This window comes from Gopherus flavomarginatus, chromosome 2, assembly GCF_025201925.1.
Source record: "Gopherus flavomarginatus isolate rGopFla2 chromosome 2, rGopFla2.mat.asm, whole genome shotgun sequence".
NCBI classification, from domain to species: Eukaryota; Metazoa; Chordata; order Testudines; family Testudinidae; genus Gopherus; species Gopherus flavomarginatus.
This window is the reverse complement of record NC_066618.1, coordinates 73,607,387-73,622,603: the sequence shown is the minus strand read 5'-3', so window position 1 is coordinate 73,622,603 and position 15,217 is coordinate 73,607,387. Positions and strand designations below refer to the sequence as shown.

At 41.9% G+C, this 15,217-nt stretch overlaps 1 protein-coding gene across 2 annotated transcripts in view; it reads right to left on the bottom strand.

The window, feature by feature from the left end:
• Positions 1 to 15,217, bottom strand: part of RARB (retinoic acid receptor beta) — a 674,993-nt gene that overhangs the window by 305,748 nt on the left and 354,028 nt on the right. The gene's annotated exons all lie outside the window — the stretch shown is intronic.

Below are 15,217 nucleotides of genomic sequence, written 5' to 3'. Positions count from 1 at the left end.
TATGCATAAAAGCTGAAAATCTTTCTGTTCTGTGCTTACTTGGTAAAGAGAAGTATTTACCAGTGTCCCATAACATGGGCCCGACAATCCCGGGGATGAAATCCCTATCCAATTAATTTCAATGGGCCAAGATTTCAGCACTGAATGTTTTATTGCTAATCAGATACAAGTTCTGTTTTAAAAACCGCCAAATTCTGAACTTTGATCAACCAAATTAGCTGAAATCCTGATGGGGAGGGAAAAATCAAGTAAAGATTAAATCTTCTTGAAGATGCAATATATCAACACAAGTCAAATCCTAGAAATATATTTGGGGTGTATTTTTTTAAAGTGTGTTTAGCAAATACTGATCATGCATTTTCAATCCTGAAGACTCATCCCCATAACAGATACAGAATGAGTGTCAGCAGTGCAAGCTCCCCACTCTACTTCATCAGAAATGTCTCAGTTCTGGCCCAGAAGAACCATCTCTGTGGTTCATTGTTGATAGCCCATTCAATCCTTGACTTCTTGTCTTAGGGTACTGCCTATACTGAGAACATGTATTAACTAACCCAAGGACAGTGTAAACAAGCCCTTAGACTGCCAACAAACGTATCTATTAGTGTAAATAATTATAGTATTTTATATAATGCACTTTACTTGGGGCTTCCCTTGAAGAACACTCAGAAGCTTCAGCTATTTCATGCTGGTGTAATAGTAAACTACCCTTGTGCTCTTCTGTGGGCTTCTCTTTTGCTTTCAGGTGCAAGGGAAGGCGGTGGTTACAATTTTTAAAGCCATATATCAATGGGGACTTAGCTTCCTCCTTCCATGCCTCATCAGAATAACTGAGATGCTCCTCTTTGTGATACTCTCTAGATTCAAAGTCTTGAACTGGAGGAGGAACATTTTTGGTGGTGTCCTAAAAAGTGAAATTTGCTCCCTCTGAATGTCTAATTTATCTCATTAGATTTCAGGGTATGATGTATGGCTCATCTTTTCCGCCAATCACTTGCTTGGCCTTTGCTAAGTCTTAACTGATTTTGAAATCTAGTGACAGGTTGCTATTATTGCTGACTGTGAACACTACTAGTTGATGTTTGTTTTTATCTTATGGCGTTGAATGCGTAATAATTTTATGGACTCTATGCTGAACTCTTGTCACTAGGAGTTATAGCAATCAGAATGAGTACAATTCATTTTCATTTGCTTAATGATGGACCAAAGCACCAAGTCCACATATATCCATGACCTTAAGAAAGACCAAAATGTGAACCATTAACCACAACATTGGATTCTTAAGAGGACAAAAGCATGAGAAGTCAGCAAATGCAATACGGCTGGCTCCTCAAGTTCTCCCACAAAAGGAGTTAGTAGGCTCCCCCAACATGTCTGACTAGGGTAAAGGGAGGAAGAGCCACATGGCAATCTTAGCCTTTCCCATCAGCAAATAGTCAGTAGGCATCCCTGACATTTCCTGCTTTCATGCAGTGAAGTCCTCAGATGTATAAAGGCTTCAATGCAGAAGAGTGTCAGCCCAGAAATCTTTAGCAGGTGCAGAAAATGAATAAGAAGATTTCCCTCTTATATAGTGCTTTTCATCCACAGATCACCAAGCGATTTACAATGGAGGGTGAGTAACATGATCTCCTTTTTAGATATGGGGAAACTAAACCACAGAAGTGAAGTGACCTGCTCGTGACAAAACAGATCAGCAGCAGAGGTGGGAAAATGGTGACAACACAGCTTTTAAGGGTAGTTGCTGCTAGTCAGTCCATAGGTTGCCATTAAGAATTAAAATGAGAAATTCATGTGTTTACCTGCCTGGCAAGTCACACAGAAGTGGAATATTTCTACTATATGTGGACTAGCAGGAAAGGCTACTAGTGAGGCACATTTTGACACAGCAATTTATGCTGAGCACAGCATGTTTAAGGGTAACAAATGTAGTTGCAAGTACTCGATAACTGCATAACTTATGTGTGAATACCATTAACACAGATGAAGCTAGACATGCATGTCGAGGAGAATGTAATGATTGGTATATTACACTAAACAAACATTTGATGGAAGGCAGAAAAAGCGCTGCTCATGTTGCTTTTGAGGACCATCTTCCAGGAGATCAGTGAAATAATACTGGTCTTGGAGGAAACAACTCATAGCCAAAATAATGGGTCACAATGGCATCAAGATAAAACTGAAAGTTAAGAGATGGGGGAAGTTAGATATTAAAGAATCTCACAATGAAGGGACAAAAATAAAATCTCACTGAATTTCCAGGAGCAATTTGGCGAGAGTATGGGCAGATCCCATACACCAGCAACTTCCTAATACCCAGGTGCTTATAAATTGGGGAGGTACATAGAACAAATTCACCCTGAAGTCAAAGGTCTTGGACCAGGGATAAATGAGGCCCTTTGTCATTAGTCAATGGGGAGGGACTTTTAGGTCAAGGTCACCTATTTTTAAATGAGGCCTCCAGAAATAAAATACAGCTTATAAAACTATCAAATATTTTCAACTATATTTCTGTTAGCTCAGTCATGCAGAGCTCAGCACACATTATCAAAATGTGCACAGCAGTGGCCTTTGCTAATATTTCAGACAGAGCAGAAATACGACTGTGTGATGAGCTAAGCAGGCAACATATTACACACATGATTTTTACTACCTTTCTTTTATCTTCAATTCACTTATTATAAAGTACCCACTAGCAAGTTTTCAAACTTATCATGTAGAAGTGCAAATGCAGTAGAATTTCAGATTACATTTTGGCTTCTTTGTCTTTAATGTCTAAAATGAAATTGCAGCACATTACTCCATAAAGGTGGACTAGATACTTTGATTTCCATTTAAAAAAAATACAAGGACCAGTTCTTCCAACACTTATCCATACAACTAGCCTTATGGGAGGCTAGTTTCAGATGGAAGTTAATGAATTACTATTGAAATATTCAAACATTAGTTCAAGACACTAATGTTTAAACCTCAGCTACATTGCTCTCTCCAGAATTACTAAAGAGAAACACACCAGTATAGTTAAATGTTAGCTTATTTTTTATGAAAAATAACTACTTTTTGTAGAAAAATAAAAATTAGAAATGAAAATAACATCTAGTCATTTCCCAAACAATGCTGGAATACTTTCTATAATACATTTTCTAGTTACTTGAAAATGCATCAGTATTTTCATAACATTTTTAATGTGCATGTCCATGCAAATATTATAGCTCCAAACTATGGATTATCACATAATCATAAACACTGACAGTCCATACATAAGCCGTTATCATATACAAATTACACACTCTTGGAACATTAAATCTTTTCCTGCCTTTCGAAAAACTCACTGCTATTCATTGGATTTTAGTCTTCAGGGAAGAAAATCTCCTGCAGAACAGGCAGGATGTTAAACTTCATTCACTGTCTTGTTCTTTATATATGTGCAGACAGGCAACGTGGTATACTGAAGAAAATGGCGGTGGTTCGAAAACTGGGTATCCACAGGCAATTAGCACTCACATGAAGTATGAGTGGGTCAACACTTATAAGATACCCAAAAGATTGTAGAGGAAATTATTAGAAAGGATTGCAAGTATTATTGGATTCATATCCAGACCTTACTACTGTGGTATCTGAGCCTGGCATTAGACATCAGTCTTAGGTGTGGAGGAAGAAGTCTCCCAGGAGCCAGTGATGTTTCAGTTCCACAGTGACATTCTCTTTTTCTCAGCTAAGGTTGAATCAAAGTTTTCTAGGACAGTAAAGGCAGCACTACCTTCACCAGCTGCAAGGAGAGGTGCTCCATCTCACTGCTCATTTGCTGTTATTAAAACCAACAAACACTCCCTGCCAAAGGAATACTTCCTGCATGGGCAGCATGCTATTAGTGACCATGGTGCTTTGATTGCAACCCTCACTCATGCAGGCAGGCCCATTGGGCTTTAATCCTATGCATGATGGGTAGGATTTTCAAAGATGTCCAAGTCACTTAGGAGCTTCTGAAAATCCACTCAATAAATAAAATCAACTTTCATGAGACTATTATCACAAATGGGAGTTCAGCAGCCTAAGGGTTGCACAACAGAACCCCTTCATAGGAAGAGCAAGGACAAAGGGGATCGTATGGAAGGCCTTTTCAAACGCTAAAAGATGTCCATACTGTGCAGTACACTGAGCACCAACCGGTGACTCTTCTTTGACAAAGCATATACTTCCTTTTTTGTATTCTATAGATCTTTTATTGGCTTGATTACAGAGATACAGCAGAAGGCCACAGAAGTATGAATAAAGAAGGTTAGAATAGATTCAAAGCATAAAAACATATTTACCAGCTATAGTTAAGATACAAAGTGTACCTATCTCTTTTCCATTTCTTCTTGCGTTTTATATAATTGAACAGTAGTTTTAATCTACTGCTTTCTTATACACAAAAACATCTGTGACTGGGAAGAGGGAGTGGGCCTGTTTTTTTTGGTTTTTTTTTTTTTTACTGTTTTCTCGTTATTTTAATTTTATATAAGATCAGTCTTGGAAAGCAACTTTGTTTTCTGAGCATCTGCTGATCCTCTTAGAGTTTATTAATTTATTTTACTCCCATTTGCTTCCATTTATTTTACTATCATTTGATGCTACTGAGTTTGGTGAAGCAGCTTTCACTTAAACAATATCTGAATTCAGTTCACAAAACCCTTTCATAGCCACGGGCGACTGTGTGTGCCATTGACTTGGCATACATATCAATGGCAGGAAGAGATCTTGGTGAGGGAGCCAGGGCAGATGGCCTGGTCAAAGCAAGCGGTCAGCGGAGGAGACTGTGCTCCGTCCTCCCATGTACCATGCTGGGATCCAGCACCAGGCCAGCATTCTTCTCTCTTCTTCTGCCATTCTCCAATTTCCACGGCAAGACAGCCAACATATACAGAGTCACAACATCAGTGTCTTTGTTCTCCTTTACTCTGTTTCCCCTTTTCCCCAAAACATCATCATCAAAACTGGTTTCTACTATGGACTCTAAAAACAGCATCGTGGGATTCTACCTTACCCATAGATCTCACTGAAATTCTCAGGTATAAGGCCCCCGTTATTGTGGTAGATAAGCACTTCAATGTCTTTAATCTATTTGTCCTCTCAACACCCCTGTGAGGTAGAGGAGAGCTACTGTTACTATTTTATAGACAGGGAGTTGAGACATAGTCTCTCTCAAAGTCCCAGATTTTTAAAGGTATTTAGGTACTGCTGTGCTCAGTGTTGCAACGCCTATGTGCCTAAATCCATTTTAAAATGGAGACAGGCTCCTAAAGCAATTAGACATTGCAATGCTGAACACAGCAATGACTAAGTGCCTCTGATCTCACAGGAAGCCTGTGATAGAGCAGGAAATCGAACCTGAGTCTCCTAAATCCCAGGCTAGCACCCTAACAACTGAGCCACCCTTCCTTTCTGAGGGGAGAGTCTGGCTCTTCTTTGCTGTGGCTGATCTGTATGCTCCATACAGAGGCAAACCCCACCTTACTCAACAGAGCAAATCAGGAGGAATTTCACAAGAAAAACCTTTCAGTAATTTCTTCCCACTTACCCCAGGGGAGGGTTTTGATCATGCCCTTAGCTATTACGCAGCTTAAGACAAATTTAAATGCTATTTTCAAAATAAATCAAGATCTGATAGGTTAAACAAACCACAGTATATCTAATGTATAAAGAGTTTATAGCTTATGCTGAAATCCTTGGTTATGCATATGCTTTCTATTATGCTAGCTGATAGTATCACACTGAATAGAATTGAATAATTCAACAGATTTACCAGGAGTCAACTGTAAATCAGTCAGATATAGTAACATGATTTTCATGCCACCTTTATAACTATTTAAAACATGTAGATGGAATTTTTCAAAAAGGTGTTTAGTTTTCCATAGATCATCTTTGAGTGTGAGATGTTGCATTTTGTTTCCTTACCTATATAAAGAGACTTAATTAAACAATAAACTAGTTACAATGGCAGAAGTAAAAAAGCCTTCAGAGTGTTATGTTTCCTTTATTAGCATAGTGATGTGAAACTAAACAGAAGAAGCAATCTAATAACAAACATTCCTTTGAGTACTGTTCAGGGAGCAAAAGGACATCCACTTATTGTTCAGCCCATCCCATTGGTCCATATATGGCAATAAAGGTACAATAGAAGGAAACAGGAAACAGCCTGGCACATCTACATTATCTTATTAGAGGCTAATGGATATCTCAGAGGAACATGCATCTGATTCTGAATAGTCTGTACCAATCTCCTAAGCAATTATTCTTAATTAGTGGATTCTGTTTATAGATGGAACTTAGTGTACCCTTCTGTATCAAAGAGAGGCAGACATCTGGAGGGAGATATGGTTTTCTTAAAGGGAAAGTGCTACAGCTATGTTTTTATTTTGGCAAATAATAGCTCCTTCAGGCATAACATCTTCTACTGTGTTATTAATCAAAAAACCATGATGGTGAAGAAAAAGACCATGCTGTTAATCTCAAACTATGAAAGTAAACATAGGAAGCTAATGGTTGGATAAGCAAATAAACAACTGAGCCCTAAACTTTTCAACCAATAGCCAAAAATCTTAATATAGCAGATTATGTCACAAGAATAACATCTGCATTTTGTATCTGCCAAGTCTTCAGCCAAAAAAAGTAAACTACTGCATATGACCAGATGTATTAATATAAAGGAAGGCGTATGAAACAGGCCTTTCAGGCGAATTTATTGAAAAGCAGATCTTCAGTTCATATAGTCCAAATAACCAAAATTATCAAATACTTGAAGCTATAGGTTCAGGACAAATTGTGAAAAAGATACAATAAATTGCAGAAACAAAAATTAGCGAATACATATTGTCTAGCATTGAGACCTTTCCCCATCTCTGAGTTTGTAAGGCTATCACCTTATGAGACAAAATTTTTCTTGACAAATTGTTAATGCTTGCTATTGGGGTTTGTTTTATTTCTTTCGCCTGAGTGCAATTATTAACATAATCAATGGAACTGGTAGTTAATGAACAAAAGTTGCTGGGGAGTGCATTGAAAAACTTTCTAATGTTTTGCTAAGCACTTAAGCTTCATATGCCTTGTGTCTCAAACACACCCTGATACACTCCAGGAAAATTGCATATCTAAATTTGAAAGGGAAAAAAAAGAGTGAGAGACAACAGCACCCATTTATTTACATACTATACAACAGTGCCCTGCTGGGCCAACTATTGATTTTAATAGAAATGAGAGTCCGGGCTGGAAAGCAGCAGCTGCAAGTATATAGCCTCCAAAAACATTATCATCTATTTCAAGGGGGTAACCTTTGTTTCAACCAGCCTTTATTGGTAAGACATAACATTCAGAAATGCACTCTCCTTACACTGAAGGGTTGAAAGGCACAATGCCTATTTCTTCAGAGTTGCTCAGAAAAGAATGATCTGTACAATGTTAGCAAATAAATAAGTGACAGATAATTGGCGAAAAAAAGACATGGGGGGTGATATAGTCAGAGTTGCATCTCTGCAGAACAACAGCTACAGAATATCATTTGTCATTCTATCTTAGCTATATTGAAGAACCTCACACCACATTATACTATTCATGTCTTTCTCACTTCCCCTTGCTCTTTTTTGGGGGTGTGTTTGGGTTGGATTTTTAAGCTATCTGCATTCCGTATTTCTTTCATTACTCAGCAGTTGTCAAATCTATACTGAGGAGAAAGATAAACGGCTAAGTCAGGTGATGGGGTTAACAATTTACTGTGTATGTCCCGAGAAGACAAATATGGTAGAACTGTCTCATGTTTATGGGATAAGAAGTTGAATTTCCTGTGCAGCAACTTTTCAATCACTCTGCCAGAGAATCTGCTGCAGATTCTGCACAGAATATAAGGGGCTATGGAGACTTTTTGTCCTGGTACATAGGACACATTATTTCTTCCCCAAATGTACTTCCCACATCCAAAATTCCCATTAAGATGAACAGTTCTAGTAGAGAAGAGCGGAGTCAACAATCTGGTAAGGGGGCTTCCTGTATCCTGAACTTAGCTGGCACTAAATTAATTTCTCCAAGAATCTTTTAGCATTAATTTATTAATATTTAAATGTATATTATTATGTAAAATATTTCACATTTCTATTTTTTGGCAGCTGACTCTGCTGGAGTCAATTCATAGTGAGGAGGTCCCAGAAAACAGGACTGCCGTAAGTGTTAATGGCTTGTATAGGTTTAAAAGAGCAAAGTGTCCAGCCCAGTATTTAAAACCACCATTTTTCTCTCATTGAACATGAACCCTAATGTTTTCCCATACTCCAGTTTGGAGGACAAAGTGTGCTTTTTCTTCTCAGTTGTAATTGAGTTGCTTCATTATTTAACCAGTAGAGGGCTACATAATTGATGCTGCCATCAAAACTAGCTCTTCATGAAGACTAAGCTGGACACACCTAATCACCTTCCCAAACCAAGGTGCCACACAAAATGTTAAAGACCAGTCATCTTGACTGTATATGCTTTAATTTGCCCTACACCGTTTATTTTAATACCTTTCTGAAATATACAGGTAACTGGCTTGCCATAATTCCCAAAATGTCACAAACATCACTTATTTATGATTGACCTAATTGTTGTCACACCAGATGATATTTTTGATGGTGGTAGCATAGGTGGTGAGCAGGTATCTTGATCTCACAGAAGTTCTTTCTTCCATTTGTTTTCCTTATCGGCTACGTACTTAACTAATGCCTGCTCCGAGTGCTGCTTAAACAAGTTCATTATCACTTGTACTTTCACATTATCTTATTCTGGTTTCAGACTGTCTTTAATTTTGTGTGATATCTACTTAAAGACTTGGGTGTTACTTCTGAGGCAAAACTGATAATAATGCTTATCTAACAGAAACCTGAAACAAGCTTACAAAGCTTAGGGTGGGCCTACGCTTTGAAGTTCTGATCCAGCTCCAGATCTGGCTTTACCAAAGTTGAAGGGAGTGGGAGTGTGTTGAATCCAGGATTTTAAATTCGCCCATTAGAAAGAGAGCAGCTAGCTAGCTGCAAAATTGGATTCTCAAAGTTTAGGAGTATTTGGATTTAGGTCACATGCTTGGCGTTTTCATGAAGGCACTGAGGACAATGAGGGTGACAATTGGGAAGAGAGGAGTGGGCTGGGATAACTGGTTTAGGAATCTGTCATGACCATATGCTAATGTTCAAACCATGAATCTCAACCATATGACCAGAAGTAGCTCTATGCTCCTAATATCTGGGAAGTACGGAAAATGTGCTAACAAGGAATACTGAACACAGCTGCTTTGGCTTATCTCTTTTCTTAAATGTATTATATACAGTAATACCCTGGTGAAAGGTAGTATAATTCTTCTGAGTCATTAAAGGCTCCTTAACCATCCTGTATTGAAAAGACGACATTTCCATCTCCTGTTTTAGGCTACAGAGACTTCATTAATAATGAGTTGTAAGTTTTAGTGTATTCTGAGTAAGAATCGCATAGGGTAAGCATGATATGCCACTGAGCTGGTGGAAATTATGAACATTTATTTTGAAACTTATGTTTTCTGTGGCTTCTTGTCAAAGTAACCATAAGGTAGCAACATTAGACAAGAGCACAGGCAATAACTAGGAGGGGACAAAACCATGCAATGGCTTGTAGGACAAAAATAGCAATTTTATTGTCAATATTGTGCTTAACAGGGAGCCAATAAAGCAACTGCGAAATGCAAATAATATGCTGAGATAACATAGCACATGTAAGCACCTTGGGAGTAGTGTTCTGAATCATCTGCAAATTCTGCAAAACCTTATTGGTCAGGTCATAAGGACAGAGTTACAACCATCAATCCTGGAAGCCACAAAAGCAGCAGCAACTTTTCCATATCATGATGCATTAAGAAGGGCTATCTCCTTGGAAAAGTTCTGAGATATAGGTTATATTATATATAACATTTTCAAAAGCACCTATGTGATTTAGGAGCCTAAATCACATTTTTAAAAGTGACGTAAGCACTTAGGAGCCCAAGACTCACTAAAACCAATGAGATTTAGGCCTTGTCTACACCACAAAGTTGCAGCGCTGATGAGGGGGTTACAGCGCTGCAACTTAGGAGGTGTACACACCTGCAGGGCATTACCAGCGCTGCAACTCCCTGTTTGCAGCGCTGGCCGTACACCCGGTCGAACCTCGGGTGTAGAGGATCCAGCGCTGGATCACCAGCGCTGGTCATCAGGAGTAGACACTCACCAGCGTTTTTCTTGACCTCCGTGGAATAAACAGGTATCCCAGCATACCTGAGGAAGCCTCTCCGGTAATCAAGAAAACTCCACTGCCCTGTGCTCACCTGACCCCTCCTTTAAATGCTCAGCTGTAGTGTAGTCTCCTTCCCCGCAGTGTGCTCCGGTGTTCCCCGACCCCCCCTCCAAGCAGGTCTCCTTCCCCGCGGTTTGCTCCGGTGTTCCCCGACCCCCCCTCCAAGCAGGTCTCCTTCCCCGCAGTTTGCTCCGGTGTTCCCCGACCCCCCCTCCAAGCAGGTCTCCTTCCCCGCGGTTTGCTCCGGTGTTCCCCGACCCCCCCTCCAAGCAGGTCTCCTTCCCCGCGGTGTGCTCCGGTGTTCCCCGACCCCCCCTCCAAGCAGATCTCCTTCCCCGCAGTTTGCTCCGGTGTTCCCCGACCCCCCCTCCAAGCAGGTCTCCTTCCCCGCGGTTTGCTCCGGTGTTCCCCAACCTCCCCTCCAAGCAGGTCTCCTTCCTTGCGGTTTGCTCCGGTGTTACCCGACCTCCCCTCCAAGCAGATCTCCTTCCCCGCGGTTTGCTCCGGTGTTCCCCGACCCCCCTCCAAGCAGGTCTCCTTCCCCGCGGTTTGCTCCGGTGTTCCCCGACCCCCCCTCCAAGCAGGTCTCCTTCCCCGCGGTGTGCTCCGGTGTTCCCCGACCTCCCCTCCAAGCAGGTCTCCTTCCCCGCGGTTTGCTCCGGTGTTCCCCGACCCCCCCTCCAAGCAGGTCTCCTTCCCCGCGGTGTGCTCCGGTGTTCCCCGACCTCCCCTCCAAGCAGGTCTCCTTCCCCGCGGTTTGCTCCGGTGTTCCCCGACCCCCCCTCCAAGCAGGTCTCCTTCCCCGCGGTTTGCTCTGGTGTTCCCCGACCTCCCTTCCAAGCAGGTCTCCTTCCCCGCGGTTTGCTCTGGTGTTCCCCGACCCCCCCCTCCAAGCAGGTCTCCTTCCTCGCAGTGTGCTCCGGTGTTCCCCGACCTCCCCTCCAAGCAGGTCTCCTTCCCCGCGGTTTGCTCTGGTGTTCCCCGACCCCCCCTCCAAGCACGTCTCCTTCCCCGCGGTGTGCTCCGGTGTTTCCCACCCCTCCCCCCCACAGCACGGAGGCAGCCACGCGGTGTCCCTGCGCCGCAGGGTAGGGGTGAGCTCAGCACACAGTGCTGGCAACATTCATCAATAAGGTCGTCAGCTGCTCAGGATCCATTCATTAAAAAAAATCGCAGAAAAATCGCTGTACAATCACAATGCTGCCACACTGCTCCGAATGTCTACCAAAGCAACACGGGGCGTTGGAACAGGAACAGGAAGCGGAAAGACAATCACACTTCCTTCCCCTTCCCACAAGCCACAGCGCCGATATGGGACGAGGTACTCTGTGGGATAGCCGCCCACAATGCACCACTCCCAACAGCGCTGCAGTGTGGCCACATCTAACACCACTTGCAGCGTTGGTTGCTGTAAGTGTGGCTACTCTGCAGCGTTGGCCCTATACAGCTGTACTAACACAGCTGTAACAACCAGCGCTGCAAAATTGTAGATGTAGACATACCCTTAGATGGTTTTGAAAATGGTATGGGACTAAGGAGCCAGTTCTAACCAGATTAAACAGAGCACACAACGGAGCAGGACTAAACTTGTTAATACATCATTGAATGTCACTAGCTAGAGCATATCTATAACTCTTAATATTAACAGAGTTCTGTACATAGAAAATAAAGCATTTTCATATTTGTATCATAAACAATAATAACTGAAGCAAGGGCCAGAGCTATGCAAAACATTCCCCCTATGAGAATTCCCCCCATTATGCCTATGAGACCATAACCTACATTCAAGGTCTGAGTCTTAATATTCCTGACCCAGTTCCCTCAGCCCCTCCATACAGCTGCCTCTCTGAATTACCCACTCAGCCACCCTCAGTGGATTTAGAGGAAACCTGGGGCCTGCTCTCTTCTGTTCCCTTCAATAGGGTTCACTGCCCCTCACAACCCAGAGTGTGTTTGGGATGGGGAAGGATAAACCATAGTTCAGCTGGAGAAGGGAAGTAATACTGCTGCCAGTCAGTTCAATACAAAATGCCCTAGCATTCTCTGACATGTGTGTGCGTGCTAGGAACAATTTATTATTATTGCAGTAGCACGTTGGGGAGCCAGTCATGGATTAAGGCCCCATTACACCTGGCACTATACAAACACAGTACAACCCTTTTCAAAGGATGATGGGGTATTGCTTTTAACATTTACAGCAGACCCATGGGTTCCCTGATGACCCTCCTCAGGATAATATATGCGCCTATGTTCCAACTCAGTAAATAGCCAGCAACTGCAGCCAGGCTATTTCTATGGCTCTGCTGTACTAGGATCTGATGGCCACACCAGGTGATTCCCCACCCTCCCCCACCAAAACACTGCTGGGAGGACAGCTCCCCGGTACCCATGAAGAATTCAGTAACTCAGCCAGAGGTTATAGGTCGATTACAGGGGTGGGTGGGCGAGGTTCTGTGGCCTGCTTTGTGCAGGAAATCAAACTAGATGATCATGATTGTCCCTTCTGGCCTTAAAGTCTATGAATGCAAGATATGGTAGAGGGCTGCCTTGCCCAGGATGGAGGGGGGGAAGTTTGAGGGGCTGGATAAAAGTAAGCAATGAAGTCCTGAGAAGCGTTGGGGGAATGTGGACAAAGAGATAATATTGGCTGTGTATCACAAGATCATCAGATGTCCCCATTGGAGGTTTTGATTTCACTTCAAACCTCTAAGTGGGCCTGTAAACTTTGACTCACTCACCTTTGTATTTCAAATTGCACAATTCAGTTTGCAAGCCCTCAGGTAATCAAATCATGTGGATTTGCACATGTCTAACAATCACCAGAAGGAACCTTGCCCCCTTATCACTGCATCAAGTATACTGCAGGATGGGCAAGCTCATCTCATGGCACAGGCTGCTCACTCACAGTTTCTCAGTTGATCATAAAGAGAGATGAACTGGAAATGCATGGAGCCAATCAAACATCCAAATATTGACCTACGTGATCCAAAACAATTTGAATATGGATTGAGCAGAAGTAGCCCAACGAGAGTGTGCTGGAAAGAAACAGGATTGTCTGGTACATGAGTATACCTCTCAACCTGCCAATCCCAAGTATGGACTACAGTCTGTGACAAAGACTCAAAATGAGGACACAAATAATTATTCATGCAGGAATTTTTAAATGTTATAGAAGTCTTTTCTTTAGTATATGTGTCTCCTACCTTGCAGTAACCTCTTCAAGAGGACCTGTCCATGTGGATCTCATGACCTGCAGTCCCATTCCCACTCCTTTGGGGTCCATCTCTGCTGGGGTTCTGAATTAGCGAGGAAATTGAGAAGCAGCTGGGGTTACTTCGCACTGTATATCCTCAGATGGTGGGGCACAAGCATGACTGCTAAAGACTCCAGTCTCTCACACATAAGGCGCATGTGCACCATGAGTTCCACATGGACAAAGACCCGAAGAATGACCTCAGTGTCATGATTTTTTATTTTTGATCAAATAATTTTTAAAAATGAAAATGGAGAACACCAATGTTGTGTGGAAAACTCCGTAGAACGTCAGGACAAAAATAAGTAATTCCTCTCAAAATAAGTAATATTTGAGGGCTATGTTCATGAGAAAAGTGATAACATACTGCAAGTTTCCTCGAAGGGTAGAGACATGACACTAAGGTCATGTCTACACTTATCTCTGGAGCGATCGATCCAGTGGGAGTCAATTTATCGCGTCTAGTGAAGATACAATAAATTGACCACCAAGCACTCTCCCGTTGACTCTGGTACTCCACTGGAACGAGAAGCATAGCCGGAGTTGAAGGAGGAGCAGCAGCAGTAGACCTACCGCAGTGAAGACACCGCAGTAAGTAGCTCTAAGTATGCCAACTTCACGTACGCTATTTTCGTAGCTGAAGTTGCGTAACTTAGACTGACTTACCTCACAGACCTGCTCCCCCCGCAGTGTAGACCAGGTCTAATATTATGAGAAATTCCTTTCCCTAAGGAACCTTTTGTGCTACACTGATTTTCATCTATACTGACTTCTGCCTCATCTTCATTAGGAAAAAAAATATTTTAATATGTTTTAGTTAAAACATGTTAACTAACTGACATTATTGACATGAACTGTGACCATATAGATCATTGTGGCAACCAAGGTCTTATAGTTGCATCAAATCTTGTACAAAGGAGTTCAAGGTGTCTATGGAAAGGTAGTAATTTGCTGGTTATGATTATGCTGTCTGTATGTGTGTATCATTTTTGTATTTGAAGTTATGAATATTGGCTATGTACTTGTATATCAATGTATTTGATTCTAAATAGCATCAGTGAAGCATTTGGTCAGCTTCTTGAGAAAGGATTATTCTGAATAAGTGCCCAATCAAGAAACACTTATCTGACAATGGATTTTGGGAGACGCCAACCCAAATCTGAGCTTTCCTGGGAACACTCAAACTAACATGTGAACAATGGCACCGGCCTGCAAAAAGCTGAATCATTCATGGACATGTGACTTGCCTAGGTGGCTACAAACTCCATCTTGTTGCTATGATTTTGTACAGAAGAATAAAGGGGTTTCTGCCCACAAGAGAGAATATAAAAGGCCCTTGAAGCCTCTTCATTTTGTCTTCAGCTGGCTCAAGAGATGGCCTCTTCACCCCTAACAGATACCTGAAAGAAACTGGGACAAAGGACTGTAACTACTGGGGTGTGAGTGACTGCTGGATCCAGGCCATAAACCACAACGTTGGTCTTAAAAGGATTGGGCCCAGACTAGGAAGGAGTCTAGTCTGTGAAAGAAGCTTACTGGAACATCTCTGAGGCTGAGATTTACCTATATTCAGTTTCCTACTGTATTAGGCTTAGACTTGCGTGTTTTGTTTTATTTTGCTTGGTAACTTACTTTGTTCTGTCTGTTATTACTTGGAAC